This window comes from Eumetopias jubatus, unplaced genomic scaffold (genome assembly GCF_037043125.1).
Source record: "Eumetopias jubatus isolate StellerSeaLion01/CBP00866 unplaced genomic scaffold, mEumJub1_p1.0 scaffold_2, whole genome shotgun sequence".
In the NCBI taxonomy this organism is placed as follows: domain Eukaryota; kingdom Metazoa; phylum Chordata; class Mammalia; order Carnivora; family Otariidae; genus Eumetopias; species Eumetopias jubatus.
The window spans coordinates 87,301,005-87,316,297 of record NW_028274808.1 but is presented as its reverse complement, the minus strand read 5'-3'; positions in this window follow the sequence as shown (position 1 = coordinate 87,316,297).

Below are 15,293 nucleotides of genomic sequence, written 5' to 3'. Positions count from 1 at the left end.
ACTTTTTGGTGGATTTACTGTGTGAGATTACAGTTATTCAAATGAAGGAGTTCAAATGGTGTTAAGGCAGACATCTTTATGTCCTTTAGGAAGAACATTTTCACTGTTGTTAAATTTGACGTGGCTCCACGAGGCAGATTCTAATAGTTCTCTTTCCCAAGCTGCTAAAATCACAGAAAATTTAAGTAACTAGATATTTTAAAACCAGAAATATTTACAATTTAGGTTGAATTTTTATTTTTTTTTTTGTTTTTCTATCTTAATACTTAAGAGACTAGGTATAGCATCTCAGCTCATCGAATCTTTTGAGAACAAAATGTACTTTACTGAATGCCATAAAGAGGCCTGTTGTTTCCACCACAATTCGAAACATGATGTTCCAGAAATGAAAACTGCATAACAGAGCAAATATTCATACATTCTCAGCTGTTTCAGGTTATTTCTTTCAAGAGATCATGGCTTTAAATACTCACAGGCAAAAGCAAGATGCGTACTTGGGTGACCAAATGGAGATGGACAAGGTATACAGAAAACAAGGCATGAACTGCCCACCTAACCCTAATTATTCAGAAGGGAGAAATTAAAAATCTGCTACCCTGCTAAATCAAGGATTATTACATTTCAGATCTGGTTTGAGTCTGACCACTGGAGGTCTATATATTGTCAGGTGTCTTGGCAACAAACCTGGCAGGTGGCTAGCAAGTTCTGGGAAGGCGAAGACTTACTGTTTAACCCACATTCTTGACATAGATAGGAAAAGGTAGCATCACTGAGATTACTCAGTCAGCCCTTGGAAGAGCGGGTCCCCCATTTCTTCTTCACCCAATCTTTCCAGGCCATTGCTCTTATAAGGCATCAAAAGCCAGTAAAAGCACATTTGAAAATGAAAGGTCTATCACATTCTTTTGAAGCATCAAAAAGCCACATAAAGAAGCCGTAGGACCAGAAAAAGCTGACAAGGAGCAGGACAGTGCCTGTTAGGATGGCAGGAATAGCTGGAGGTGAACCAATGTGCGGTCTATGAAAAGGCGAGTGAGAGAACCAGAAATTTGCTGCTGACAAGATGAAACAGCCCACAGCTGTGTCATGCTAATAAAAAGTTAATTTCAACTTTCAGACACTCTTCATGGTACCTTACAGTTCAATGGCATCAAGCTCATCCATTGTGCTATATCACCTGCAGAGGCTGGGTCTATTTACAAGTTCTTGGAATCCAAACAGAATTTAAGGAAACTATTTTACTTCTGAAAGATGTACATGGGAATAAGAACATTTGTGATCAGGTTGGACGGCTACCCCAGTGTCCTTGCAAACTTGAGCTTTAGTCTTAAAATAAGTCCTGAACATCGACACAGGTGGATCAGGAGCTTTTCCTTAGCTATATAGTTCATGCCATCACTGTCAGAATCTGGGGATAAGCACAGTTTCATCTGAAATTAAAAAAAAAAAAATGTTAAGTTTCTTGATAAATCTGTGGTCACCCTCATGACCTACTATCTTTCAGGCTGAAACAGACAACCTACAAAAGTTTCTTAAAGGCATGTCACTAAGTTTTCTGCTATGTTATTTCCTGAAACCATAAATCCAAGCTGTTATGTATACATAGAAGCTGCCTCTAGTAATCTTGTACTTACTTGGTGATGTTTAAGAAATACAAGTAGAAAACAAAAATCCAATAACTCCTCACATGCACACCTCAGTGCACTTGTGCCCTGACTTCAGAAAAAGTCATAGGGACTGTTCCACTTTATAAAGTAGGATAAGCATTATATATCTTACAAAGACTATGTGATTTAGAAGTGCTACTATATGGGGAATTAAAAATCCTGATTAATCTCAGCTTTGTCACTGATTGTTTTACTGTAAGTAAAATATTCAACTGTATCCCAAACCAAAATCTTCTGAGATATAATAAAGCCTGCCCCCGCCCTGCTCACCTAAACAAGGGTGTTTTGAGAAACAAGTGAGAAAACACTTTCCAAATAATATAGGGAAGTATGCAATTGTTAGAACTAGCAAAATGTGGCAGTGCCCAACATAGACATACTTGTTGAATTGGCGGAAGATTTAACCACTCATAAGAAAACTTACCATATGACTTTATTTTAATATACATATTTTAATGAAAGATGATTTGTGGTTCATGACTGTAATATCCTTAATATCCAATTGCCTATTTCTGGAGATATTGATAAGTATAGTTATTTTAATATATCTGTTAGCTATATTAACTCTTTTTTTTGGATATTAGTTCTTCTGCCCACTGGATTTAGTGTCTCACTTTTGTAGAGATGCTTGTCTTCAAATGTTTGAGCACCTCTGTTTTCGAAAATGCCAGGTCTACGATCTTTCTGCTTCAGTCTGCTCAAGGTTATAGCGGAGGGATAGTGAGACATGGGGCTTGGTGGGCTCTACTGATAGACTTTTCTGTGAAGAGGAATCGCAGACTTCTTAGTCTTGGCAACTACCAAGGATGCGGCTCTGCCTCTGGACACCCAGCACACAGTGATGTCATCTGTTGTGGGCATATAACTCACATTATATGACCCATTCTGGAGAAAGCAAGACTCAGGGAAGAAGCAACTGACCCAGCTGTTCTAACTGATGCTACAGACTGGGTTGGTCCAAGGTCCTTTCCTCCAGTGCTCTGTTGACTGTGAGCTGAGAGGACTTGCGCAGGAGTCTCTTCCTTATGTGAATTTGGTATAAATCTTTGAATCCATTTACTTTCTGTTTTTCAGAAATGCTTCAATTTCTTGTCCACCAATAAGAATTTGTTCTTGTTTTTGATTGAGTGATATGAGGAAGGTTCTAAGTGTGGTATGGACAGAAGAAACTAGCTGGAGGGGCGCCTGGGTGGCTCAGTCGTTAAGCGCCTGCCTTCAGCTCAGGTCATGATCCCAGGGTCCTGGGATCGAGCCCTGCATCGGGCTCCCTGCTCCACAGGAGGCCTGCTTCTCCCTCTCCCACTCCCCCTGCTTGTGTTCCCTCTCTTGCTGTGTCTGTCTCTGTCAAATAAATAAATAAAATCTTAAAAAAAAAAAAAGAAAAAGAAGAAGGAACTAGCTGGAAAAATTCCTCTGCAATTGGCTTTCTTATCACCCTGTGTGCCCATCAACCACATCCATTTATTAAGAAAATAACACATGCCTTTGGTCAGAAATTAAATAGTACAAAAAGTATCCAAAGGTAAGTGACTCTTCTTCCCAGTCTCAGAGTTACTCCCATAGTCAATAGTTTCTTGTATGACATTCCAGAACTTTTTAATGTAAATATATGTCTATAAACACTGTTAAGTACTTTCCTTTTGTTTGACTTAACGATGTATCTTTCAGCTCTGTCCAAATCAGCATGTGTAGATACATTCTTTTTAATGGCTATATAACAATTTACTGTATGTCTGCATCAAAATATTTTGTCAGTCTCTTGTTGATGGACATGGAGGTTGTGTCCTGTTCTTTTTTACTATTATAAATAAGACCACAATGAAAAATTTTTGTAAAGAGATGCAAATAAAACCAGAGGACAAATTTTTAGAAGTACCACTTGCAAGATTTGCACACTCTAAATTTTGATTGTTATCCAGTTGCATTTCAAAGAGGCTACAGTAATTTTTACCATTTCTACACTGTATATCTATCCCTGTCTCACACTAACATCCACTATGAATTTCCAAATTTTATAATTATCACCAACCTGACAGGTGAAAACTGTCTCATGGTCTGAATTTACATTTCTTTAATTATAAATGAGACTGAAGATTTTTCATATGCCTAAAAAGGTATTTTTTTCCTTTGAACTCCTTTTTCATATCCTTTGCCTATTGTGTGAGATCTGTTTGTATTTTTCTTGTTGATATATAAGAACCCTGTATATACATTTTGAAGATATGGGTGCATATACAGTGCAGGTGTGGTAAAAGTTGGCATAACATTTTTGGAACACAACTGGACATGTACAGATTTTTCAGTTTTGTCTTTTGCCTTTAATTACCGTATTTTTCCACACAGAAGTTTTAATATTTTATAGCAAAATTTATCTCTATCACTCTTGTTTTTAAATGTCTACTTCAGTTGTTTCTTACCTGAGAAAGTCATACTCCAAGATTACTTAAAATTTTTTGCCATGATGTTCTATAAAACTACAGTTTTGTATTTTCTCTTTAAAGCATACAGATTTTTCCCCTAAATGGCTAAAAAGTTTCTTAATACCATTTATTAAATAACCTATCTTTCTTCACTGATTTAAAATGCCACCTCTACCATATACTAGATTCCCCGAAGTATTTGGACCTACTTAAGATTCCATTCTGTTCCATTGATCTGTCTGCCTATGCAGATATTTTAAAAATGAATACATTTATGGAGCTATAATTTAGCATGTGTGGGTATATTTCCAGGCTTTAGTTATTTGTATTCTACAGTATGTTTATTTGTCACTCTGTTCCTCTGGTTTGACTTCCTCAAGGGCAAAGATTATGGATTCTCCTCCCTATGTAATTCCCTAAAACACTAGTCTCTGCCAAGTTTGACATTTTGGAAACTAAAATCAAGCTGTGTCTTTAGACAGAACCAATGATGGTCTGAGAGGTTTGAGAAAATGAAGCCCAGCTTAAAACATTCGACCCCTAAACAAAACATAAAACATTACAACAATTAATTCCTCTTATTGAGGGACTTTCCTGTTAAAACTCAAATAGTTTTACATGTGTTAAATGTATTTAATTAAATAATTAAATGTAAATGCAGTTATTTTGCATAAATTTATCATCTCCCTGGTCTAGGTTTTGATAGAAAGGCAACAAGAACTAATATTTAGAGAGCCAAGCAATCTGGTAAGAATAGCATATATTCCATCTCATTTAGTATCACCAGATAGTCTAGGAAATTGCTATCATTAATCTCACTTTACAAATAGGAAGTGGGCTCAGAGAAGTAAGTTAACTTGCCAGGTTAGTTAGTGGCAAAGCCTGGATTCAAACCCAACTTTGTCTGAATCCTAATATGTCTGATTCAAAGCTGAGTTACATGTTTGATACATAGTTCTAGAATGTTCCTCCACTCTCCCATGCCTCCTCTCAGAGACAGAGTTCCCTGAGCAAGGATGTGAAATAATTTCCACTTCTTGCGCCAGCTCTGCAGTGGCCGCCTTGAGCACTGAATGGAGAATAATTTCTAGCTGCAACCATGCTCAGCAAGAAAGATGACCGTGATAAATGACCAATGTCTGCCATGGAAGTTGGAGGCAGGAGTGGCAATGTGGGACACTGTATTTGCCACTACTGCCCAAAACACAAGGCCAGAGACCAAAAAAACATTTTACCAACTTCACAGTTGTGTTTAGGAAAAACCCTAAAATCAGTCAATAAAATTCATTCCCTAAATAAAGCCTCAGAACCCAAAAATAAAAATAAATTTTGAGAAATATAGCAAATAGAAGAGGGCATTATATATGGTACTGAAAGTAAATCAGGTCTGCAAGCTTGACATGCTAAATGTTCAGCCTCATTTTGTGGTGATCAACGTGGCTCTACCAGTCATAGGAACACCCGCTTGACCTTCTACCTTTGCTTCACCATGACCACTGCTTCGAACTGGTTTTTGCCAGCATAAAGGGAGATAAGAAATTCTAGGCTAGCAGGTAAATGGCACAGCATCTAATTCACCTTGTGTATCACTCCATCCTAGAAATCTATATTAGACCAAGAAACCGAGCTTTGAATCAGGCTCTACCCAGATTTACCAGTTCGAAGAAGTGGGCCCCTGGATTTACATGATAATCAATAGATCCAAGAACAATGTGAAGCCTCTCTGGCATAGTCATTGTGAGTGGCCACCTCACTCCTATTCCTCTTCCTTTCCCTTCAGGGATCTGCAATTCTATCTAGGTACCCAGTTGTGCCCACAACTTAATGTGGCTCAGGAAAGTTAGCCCCACCCAAGCTTCTGACAGTCCACATGCAATCCCATGCCCCTGTCAGTGACTAGATTAGCAGTGAGCAGGCGACTGAGTTCAGGAGTCCTGAGATTTAGGCAGAGGTTGGCGCTAACCATCCGAGGAAGTTCTTCCTTGTTCCTCTGGGACAGCATCAGAGAACAGCTATTTCGTTTCTTCCAGCCAGCGTTCTGTGCTGATATGAGATCCAAAATTGTGGTAGCCACTTCTCTACCAGCCATCACTAAGAGGAGGACAGAGCCCAAAGAATCACAGAGAAGTTAATCAGGGACTCAGCCCTGACGATCTCAGTTAACTCTGAACTTGCAGTTATTGAGGCAATCAATTTGTTTAAATTGTATGCTGTTACTCGCCGCCAAATGCTTCCCAGATGATCTCTCTCATACACCTCCACTTCGAGTCTCTGAATGAGTCACTCTCTAGACTCTGGACTAGATCTCCTTGAACCTGTTTGCCTACTTGAAGGACAATGTAGGACTTAGGAGCACATGTTCAAAATTTGACTCTGGCACTTATTTCCTGTGTGACCTCGGGCAAGTTACTTAAACTCTCCATGTTCAGTTTCTTCATCTGTGAAGTGGAGGCAATAGTCATATTCCACAGTTTTATGAGGACTAATGAAATAAACCATGTAAAGTGCTTAGAACTGGGCCTGGCACGTAATTACTGGAATCATTACATGAATTTTGTCCGTGCCTACTGCCTGATTTCCCCCCTCCCTAATAGCAAGACCCCAAATCCACACTGAACCTGTGTCTATTTAGATCACCACCTGTAACCTCCAAACCCTGAATCCGTTCCAAGGGTCTTTCTAGCCACCTCACCCCAGTTATTCTGATTTTCAACTGATCTTCCTCACATCCAGCTGTAGGCACTGGGATTTTCCAGGAATCCCAGAAAGGAGATAGCTAATATAATCTTGTAACCTAAAGAAATACAAATCTGGTGCTAGGAAGATTCTTATAGATTGTAACCAGTTTTTCTTACCACAGCACTACTTCTTAAGGGCTTCTTCTTGTAGGGTAATGTGTACAGAAAAATAAGTTACTAATTACTATTCATATTTGGCTTTGCTTCTCCATAGACAATTGTCCTGCTCAGTAGCCCTCACTTCCCATTGGGACCTCAGTTGTTTAATTCATTTGGCATTACTCTTTTTTTTTTTTTCTTTGCTATGGAGCCACTCTGTGCTATTATGCTGAATTTCAAAAGGAGACTGATCAGGGAAATTTTCAAATGCAACTTTCAAATTTCTTTTCTCCGAAAATGAACTTGAACAGTCCTTATACCATTAAACGTGGCAGTTGAGTTGGTGGGACGACTCCTGTAAAAGCACATACCTGTGGCTGTTTTCCACACCCTGGCATCAGCTTGTCTGTCCCTTTCCATGCAGCTTCCCTGGGAACTGTGCCATATACAGCTATCATTTTCTGCTTATAAAAAGGAAGTGAGAGCTCAGGATCGTTAGATTCTATAAACCCTTGAATGGTTGAGAAATGCAAAGCAATGAGCTATCTTACAGGGCTGCTGGAGACAAGGAGTGGCGAGAGGAGAAAAGAAATTATATCTTAAAACTCCAATGCGTACCATTCTTATATGATGTCTAAAGAGACAGAAATTCAAGCTGAGCATTTAAATGTTAAAACAAAATAGACAATGCAATGTTCTTTCCAGCAAAATAGCTGCCATATGTGTACTGTCCTGAATGGAAAGGGAAGAAAAAAGAAACAAAGAGAAAATGAGACACAGAGGAGAGAGAGAAAGATGGATAATCCAGGGAAGGTGCAGTTAATATGCCTGCAGTTTTACAGGAAAAATAATTCTGTTACATAAAGGGTGCTAAAACAAGGGAAATGGGAAAAAGTCAGGCTGAACTTCAGAATCTATGATTCCCTGGCGTAGAATATATCCTCATCTGATCCCGGTAATTTCAGGTGGCCAGTTCAATGCTGCATAATCTCACAAACGATTCAGCGGGCCAAAGAAGCAACTTTGGAGACTCTAAACTCCCTGGTTCAAATCACAGAATATTATTTTCATATTTTTCTTCACCTGCTCCTCAGCTCCAAGGCAAATGAACAGAAAGCCAGTAAGATTTTAATGTGTGGGCTGTATTATTCTTTTTTCAGTGCGGTCTGTACAACTTTTCCCCATCTGCACAGATATGGAGGGGCCTGTTTTGGTGTGCTTTTGAAGTTTTCTGCTCTTCTACGAAATGGAATACTCCTGAGAAACCAGAGTGGTAAAGAATTTGGAGCAGGTGATAAAACCTCGTCTTTGCACAGCCGCTCAAGGACATTGCATTGTTGAAGCTGCCTAGCAGTAATGGCTATTGAAATTATACTGGCCCACCAGCCCCTGGGCAGGAAGAACACTGCCGTGAGAACTCGGATTTTATTGAAAATCAAAAGCCAGCCGACAGGATGCTCTCTGAACTCACCCGGGGAACTCTTAGTTGGAATCATTGGCTATAACAATATGCTGAGAAAGATTTGGAAACTAAACCTCAGGGAATTGTTTAAAAAATACACATATGCACACACAACAGGGTGAATTTTAGAGAAGTATATGAAAGGCTGCAGGAAAGAAATGGCTTTAAAGACAGTATACCACAGCCATCAAACATGTAGTGGGTTTGTAAGTTCAGTAAATTCTTAATAACCGTAATTGGGCCTGAAAGCACAGAGTAGAAATATGAGTAAAATAAGCAAAGAATCATTTTAAGGCTGAAGGATAATATTTTTAAAATAAGCATAAGAAGGCCAATTAGTAGGGAAATGACTATTTGATTGGAGAAATGATATAGGCTGTACATTTTTTAAGTGAGAAATGATATAGGCTGTACATTTTTTAAGGTAGCCCACAGAAGCAATTCGGCAACAGTGTCCTTCAGTGATTTCCTTAACCTCTCTGAAGCTCAGTTCCCTCATCTCTGAAATGAAGGAGGATAATTAAATGAAAGAACTCTCATATAAAGAATATACTATTATGAAGGAACACAGAAAACATTCCATGTGGGTCACTGAATGAATAAGCCAGTATCATCCCTAACAGGTAACCAAAACTATAAATCTTGGTGAGTAAAAATTCATCTAACCCTTGCTACATCTGTCATCTATCACTAAGGTAACAGAATAATCAAGAATAATCTTTAAACCAACATTAGAATTTTAGAACAAATTCCTATAAAATACATCAAAGCAGGTGTGATCAGTGAATATAAGGATTTAAATTGCCCTGTAGAAACAGAATTTCATTTCTGATAAATCAATTGCCTGTTTTCCTTTTCATATTTTCAGTTTGGTTGTTGAAAACTTATTTCTCATATCATTTATGTTTATTGTCCTAATCAAATTTCTTTTAGCAGAGAAATTACTTGTTATGAATCTATGGGTTTTTTTCTATTTCTACTTTTCAGTGAGCTATGGAATAATATTTTTAATGTATATAAAATACAAATTTTCTATCCAAGATATAATTGAACAACACCTTCATCGTTTTCTAAACAGATTTATTTTTCTAGTCCCATGAGTCTCTTAGTAGCCATGTTTTCCACTTCCTAATTTACAAAGGTTCTTTATGAGATACTTTTCTGTCTTCTTTAAAGAGAGGTGAGTAGCATTCAAAATACAGCAATCATTGCTGCATTCCACGTTTGTCACCTTTGTGCAACACCATAAATAATATGCAAAAATCAATAACAATTTTATCCTGGTTCAATGCCATTTTGTAGGAAAGAATCTCTTTGTGTAGATTTTAATATTCTTCTCTATTTTTTAAGAAAATTAGCCAGTAACTTTGCAGTCTTTAATCCTCAATCAGATAAAGTTTACTCAGGGGTCTTTAAAAGTAAAAGGAATTGAGGCTAGGATATAGAAACTTATTCTACCTCAGTTCCTCTTCAATAACATTCGACTTAACTAAGAAAGATTAATTTGTTAAAGATCATATGTTGATTTTTAAGATAATGAATGATCCACATCTTAATAAGTAATGCTAATTATTTATTCCTAATGTTCAAAACATATAAACTAGCTGATTTATTACATATTATTTATATATATAATGTGTTAAAAAAATCAGAAAATTGATATTGACAAGAAGCACCATGTACTGACCATCGCCAGCACATAACCTGCAGCTCTTAGAGAATAGCTCAGAGGCAGCACCGCATGTGCCCTCACAGTGCTCCTTGGAGAAATCAGGGTGGGCAACTGATGCCACAACAACAAGCAACCTCCAAAACCTCAGTGGCTTGAGACCACAGAGCTTTGTACCTGGCTCATGTCCATCACAGGCCAGCAGGGACCTCTGCTCCTTAAAGCCTCACAGGGATCCAAGCCACTGGCTGCTCCATGTGAGCTCATGCTTATACAATCACTAAAGCAGAAGGGAGCAAGAGCTTAATTAACCAAGCACTCAGCATTAAAGATTCCTCTTCAAAGTCAGAAGCTCCATGTGCTTTCACACTTCTTTAGCCAAAGCAAGCCCATGGATCACCCAAGTTTATGTGGACAGGGAAACAAGATTCTTCCATGTGCTAAAGAGAACCAGACACATTTGGTGGGCGGCACTCACAGCTATCAGAGCTCCACTCACCCTGTCACCAAGAAAAGAAATGAGGGGCGCCTGGGTGGCTCAGACAGTGAAGCCTCTGCCTTCGGCTCAGGTCATGATCCCAGGGTCCTGGGGTTGAGCCCCATGAGACCAACACCAGGCTCCCTGAGCAGGGAGCCTACTTCTTCCTCTCCCTCTGCCTCTCCTTCCCCGCCGCCCCCCCCGCCTCCCTAACTCACGCTCGCTCGCTCTCAAATAAATCAATAAAATCTTTAAAAAACATTAAAAAAAAAAAAAGAAATGAAATGAAGTGGCAGGAGTTTTAACAGTTGGCGCAACAAAAGCCCCAAATTATTCAGTGACGTTCATCCCAGTCTCTCTAACTCAGACTCCAGAGGTAGGGGGTGAGTAGAGTTTAAGAGTTACTATTTTCCCTCAGAGCATCACCTCCTTGTAAATGCATATATGCACCTTAGAGTGATCCTTTGCTCCTTTTGGGTTTCCAAGATATTGCTAAAGGGGAACCTGGCTAGCTTCAAAACCTCCCAGAAAAATTAGGAAGAGGTCAGTATGGACTTGAGAACGTTAGATTAAGACCCATGGTCCCTAACATTCATTTAGACTCTATGCCAGATGCTACACTTAGTGGGGTTTGTATCGTCTCATACCATCTTCAGAGCATTTGTATGAAGTATGTAGATACTGTGATCACCTCCACACTTGAGATGAAGAAGGTTAAGAAAATGGCAGAACTCAATGGTGCAAGAGGAAGGATTTGGCTGCAGCTGTGGACTCCAGAGCCCACACTGCCAACCAACATATGATAGTGAGTTAACATCAGTAAAGTGTTTTATTATAAATACCATTTGAATGTGTGTATTTAAATAAATGCCATTTCACAAGTGTAATTTTGAGAAGGGGGTTCCAAAACAGCATTCCAGCACATTTTCCCACTAAAAAAATAATAGCACTCACTTTTTAACTTTGTCAGATTCCTTTCATACATCAAAAGGCAGGATATGTAAGGAGCATTTTTGGAGCTAGCCTATAAACTTTATATGGCTCTAGGCTAATGGGAGAATTTTAAATATTACCAAGAATGAGTGAGACTAAAGTTTACAAGGAGTATATTGGGAACATGACAAGATTCATGGCTGCCTCATTTTTTGTAACTGTGGCATGGTATTCATGGAGGCCACATAAATGTCACCCCCTGGAGTTGTACAGTGTACAATGTGTGCGACCACATGTTGAGGTCATAATGTCTTCCAAGGGAAATCTACTTTTACCTACACTCCTATCCCAAGCTGTCGTCTCTTGACAGGGAGTCCTGTTCTATTTGGTTTTCCAAATATCCTTAAAGAATTTAATACCTTAGATTATTTTCCAAATTGACAGTAGAGAATATTGATATGATAAGCATTATGAAACCAAGTCTTAAATAAGCACATCTTGTACGGTCATCCGTTGCTAGAAGAGTCAGCGTCTGGATCTGTGCGTGGAAATTGTGTTAACTGAACTGGGAAACCTCAAAAATAGTCTGAATTTAAGGAACTACACTTACTCAAGTATAGAATAAGTTATTCAACTTAGCTATTTTAAAACTCCGTAGCAATTTATTATGTGGCATTATAAACTTTGTGTGTTTACTGATATCTATGGGGATAAATCACAGTTATTTTCAAGAGTACAAAAAAGGAACACCACTTCAGTGCATCAACTTCAACAGCTTCCTATCCCCCATCTCCATAAAACTGCTGGTTTATTCCTCTCCTTCCACAGGACCCCATTACAGACCCCACAGGATCTCTCCACTACTACTGTTGTGTCTTAATTTTGTTTTAATCATTTTTTTTCAATCCCTCAACCCACTCTAGTGTCAGCAAGCTGCTGTTGATCTTGAGAAGTCCTTTGTTGCAAATTCCCTCGCACGGCTTTCTGCAGAGCACTGCCCCCTTTGAAGACTTGCCTCAGTGGTCTTTGTGTGAGCTGCTTCAGAGAAGGAATAGAGAGGCATGCCTTAGGTAAGAAGTTTTGCAATGCCTTTTCAAATGGTATTTGTACACTTTAGTAGTCATTATAGATTCTCTGCTAACCTAAGAGATTTGCAGCTTTATAAAGGCTGTGGCAGATGCTAAGAATATTCATCAATCCTTTTCTTCTTTTGAAACGGGCCCAAAAACAAATGACTTGTGGGCAAATATTGATTTTTTTTTTCCCAAAGATCAACTATTCAGTATAAAAGAACACCTAAACATGAAATAGAAAGGTTTACATTGTCAAACCAGGGCAAAAGGCAGAGAAGGAAGACTATGGTTCCCTACCCTGGAACGCAAGGCCTAAGGAACAAGTGAGAAAGGTAATGCCTGTGGCACTTCCTCCCGGAGACTTCTCTGGAAGCTGAAGGGAAGTAAATGAAGCAATTGAGGGCTGTGCTTCTCAAACTTACACCGCATATGAATCACCAGGGATCTTGTCAAAATGCAGATTCTGAGTCACCGGGTCTGGGTTGGAACCTGAGATTCCGCCTTTCGGACTCACCTCCAAGCAATGCTGAGTCTGCTGGTCCAGAGCTCATACTGCATGGACCAAGGTTTTAGGCCACCTGCCACTGACCATCATGTCCTCTAACAGCAAGTCTCTGAGTTCTTTCCAGCAAAAAAAGGCGAAAGCAGGCACGGATGCCACATCTGCATCAGCTGCCTCAAAGAATAAAGAAGCCTGAGGAGCCCCACAGTGGCATTCTCTGTCCCTAAAAAGATTACATCCGCATGAGAAAAGGATTGAGGGAGGTGATGGGGTTGGTGCGATGAGTTTAGCAAGCCCTGTGCTGAGCGTTGGGGGCACTTGGTTTGGTGTTCACATTACCAGCCTCAGTGAGGTGGAACAGAGGATTACAAAGGGATAAGCTAAATGGCAATTGCAAGTGTATTGTGGTCACCGGCACCTTTTCCATCAGTATTTTCCATTTCTCCAAAGCCATATGGAGCACTTAATCTATTTAGGTGATTTCTTAAGAGAGAATGAACAATACGTGTCCCCAAGTGGCAAGTGTAGTGAAAGTTAAAAACGGTATTTTCTTTTATCCCAAAGCCTTCAAAATGTTCACAGATCTTACAATTATCATAAAAATAAATGATAATAGGGATTTAGTTCAGTTAGAAATCATCCTGCTCTTGTCCGGGTAGCGAAACTTAAAATAAAACATACTCCCTTCTAGCCTTCAGGATCAGGATAAAAGTCCAATATGAAAGATCCTAATGATCTATGGTTTGAAGAGCTGGCTGTTTTAACAGAGATCATGGCCAACGACTTAGAAGAAGAGGAATTTCAGATCCAAGACTAAAATAGTAGATTTATGCTTAGATGGGTTTGTTTCTTCAAAGAATGCTCCATTGATCTTACTGAAAGTCTTCCAGGTGAGTTACTTGCTCTGTCCAAGAGCAGTTGCTATCTAAAAAATAATAAGGTATGTGTAAGCTAACAGTTCTGTCTAGTTGAGTCAGAGACTTGAGCCAAATTTATAGAGAAACATTTTTCACTGACTTTCCAAAAACATCTATCAATGCTATAAGTAAAAAGTTGAAAGAAATTAAACACAAATGTTTAAGAGCCAAGTGGGATGGCACCAAATCTATGCTAGAGGCCTGGGCTGGAGCCTAATTAGAAGGATGAGAGTCAAATATAACCTGGCCTGATTTATAATAATACACTCAAGGTAAGGGCGATCTAAGTGGTGAGCCAAGGAGGTGGCCACCTATATAAAATGAAAGCATTTCTAGGGACTCTTCCTCTGTCCCAGGCCCAAAATACATTTGCCAAAAATTCCAAATTAAACCCCTTATTTCCTCTTAATTAACACCCATGGGAAGTATACATTAAATTGTTTTTGATTCCTTGATATATTTGCACCGATTTAATCATTAGGGCCACCTGCCATTATCCAGCCATGGATAGATTCTGTTTTCATGAAGGGAGTGAGAGAAGGAGCAAAGGAAAGGCCAGGTCCAGAGCCAACCTAGGACTGATTAGCAAGCCATGCAGGGGTGGTGATAAGGGCATTCAGATATCTGGGGGCCTGAACCCTAAACTGGGCCCTTGCCAAAGGCAAAACTTAACACTTTTTATATTTCTGCCCTACAGTGGGATGAAAGCAATCACAGAATGCAGGCCAAAGCTGGAACTACACACTTCAAGCTAAATGTACATGGAACCCAAAGAGTGGTTCTTTTCAGTTAGAAGCATACAAGGACTGACATTAATTATGTCACAAAATTTGTTTAAAACAACTTAACTGAATACTGTCAAACTTATCTACAGCCGAGGTATTCATAATAGACAGGAAACAAAGTTCCTAATACCCAGGATCACTGATGTACACGTAGGAAACATGTTTTCCCCTCTGGCAAGATAGCATTTCTGGTATTAAACAGCTGTTTTCACCTCCCCCTTAAAAATGGCTGTGATTCACCCTCCTTCAAGTTATCCAGCCAAAACCTGTCAGGAGTTGCTTGAGGCTGAAAAGTATGCATGTTGCTTTTTAGGTAAATGGCGGGGGAATGGGTGCCACAGGTAATGCTGTCACACACACACAAAAGACTTTAAATGGATGCCAGGAACAAATTCTCCTGGTCCTCTGAGTCTCTTTTTCTGCTTAACCACATTGTCCGCCCCCCTCAGGTGTCCTTGATGCACCTCCGAACATCCTGAGAATGATTTTCAAACCCAATACATTTCGACAAGTGTGGAACGGATGCCTCTGTGAAATAGAGATGAGCTTG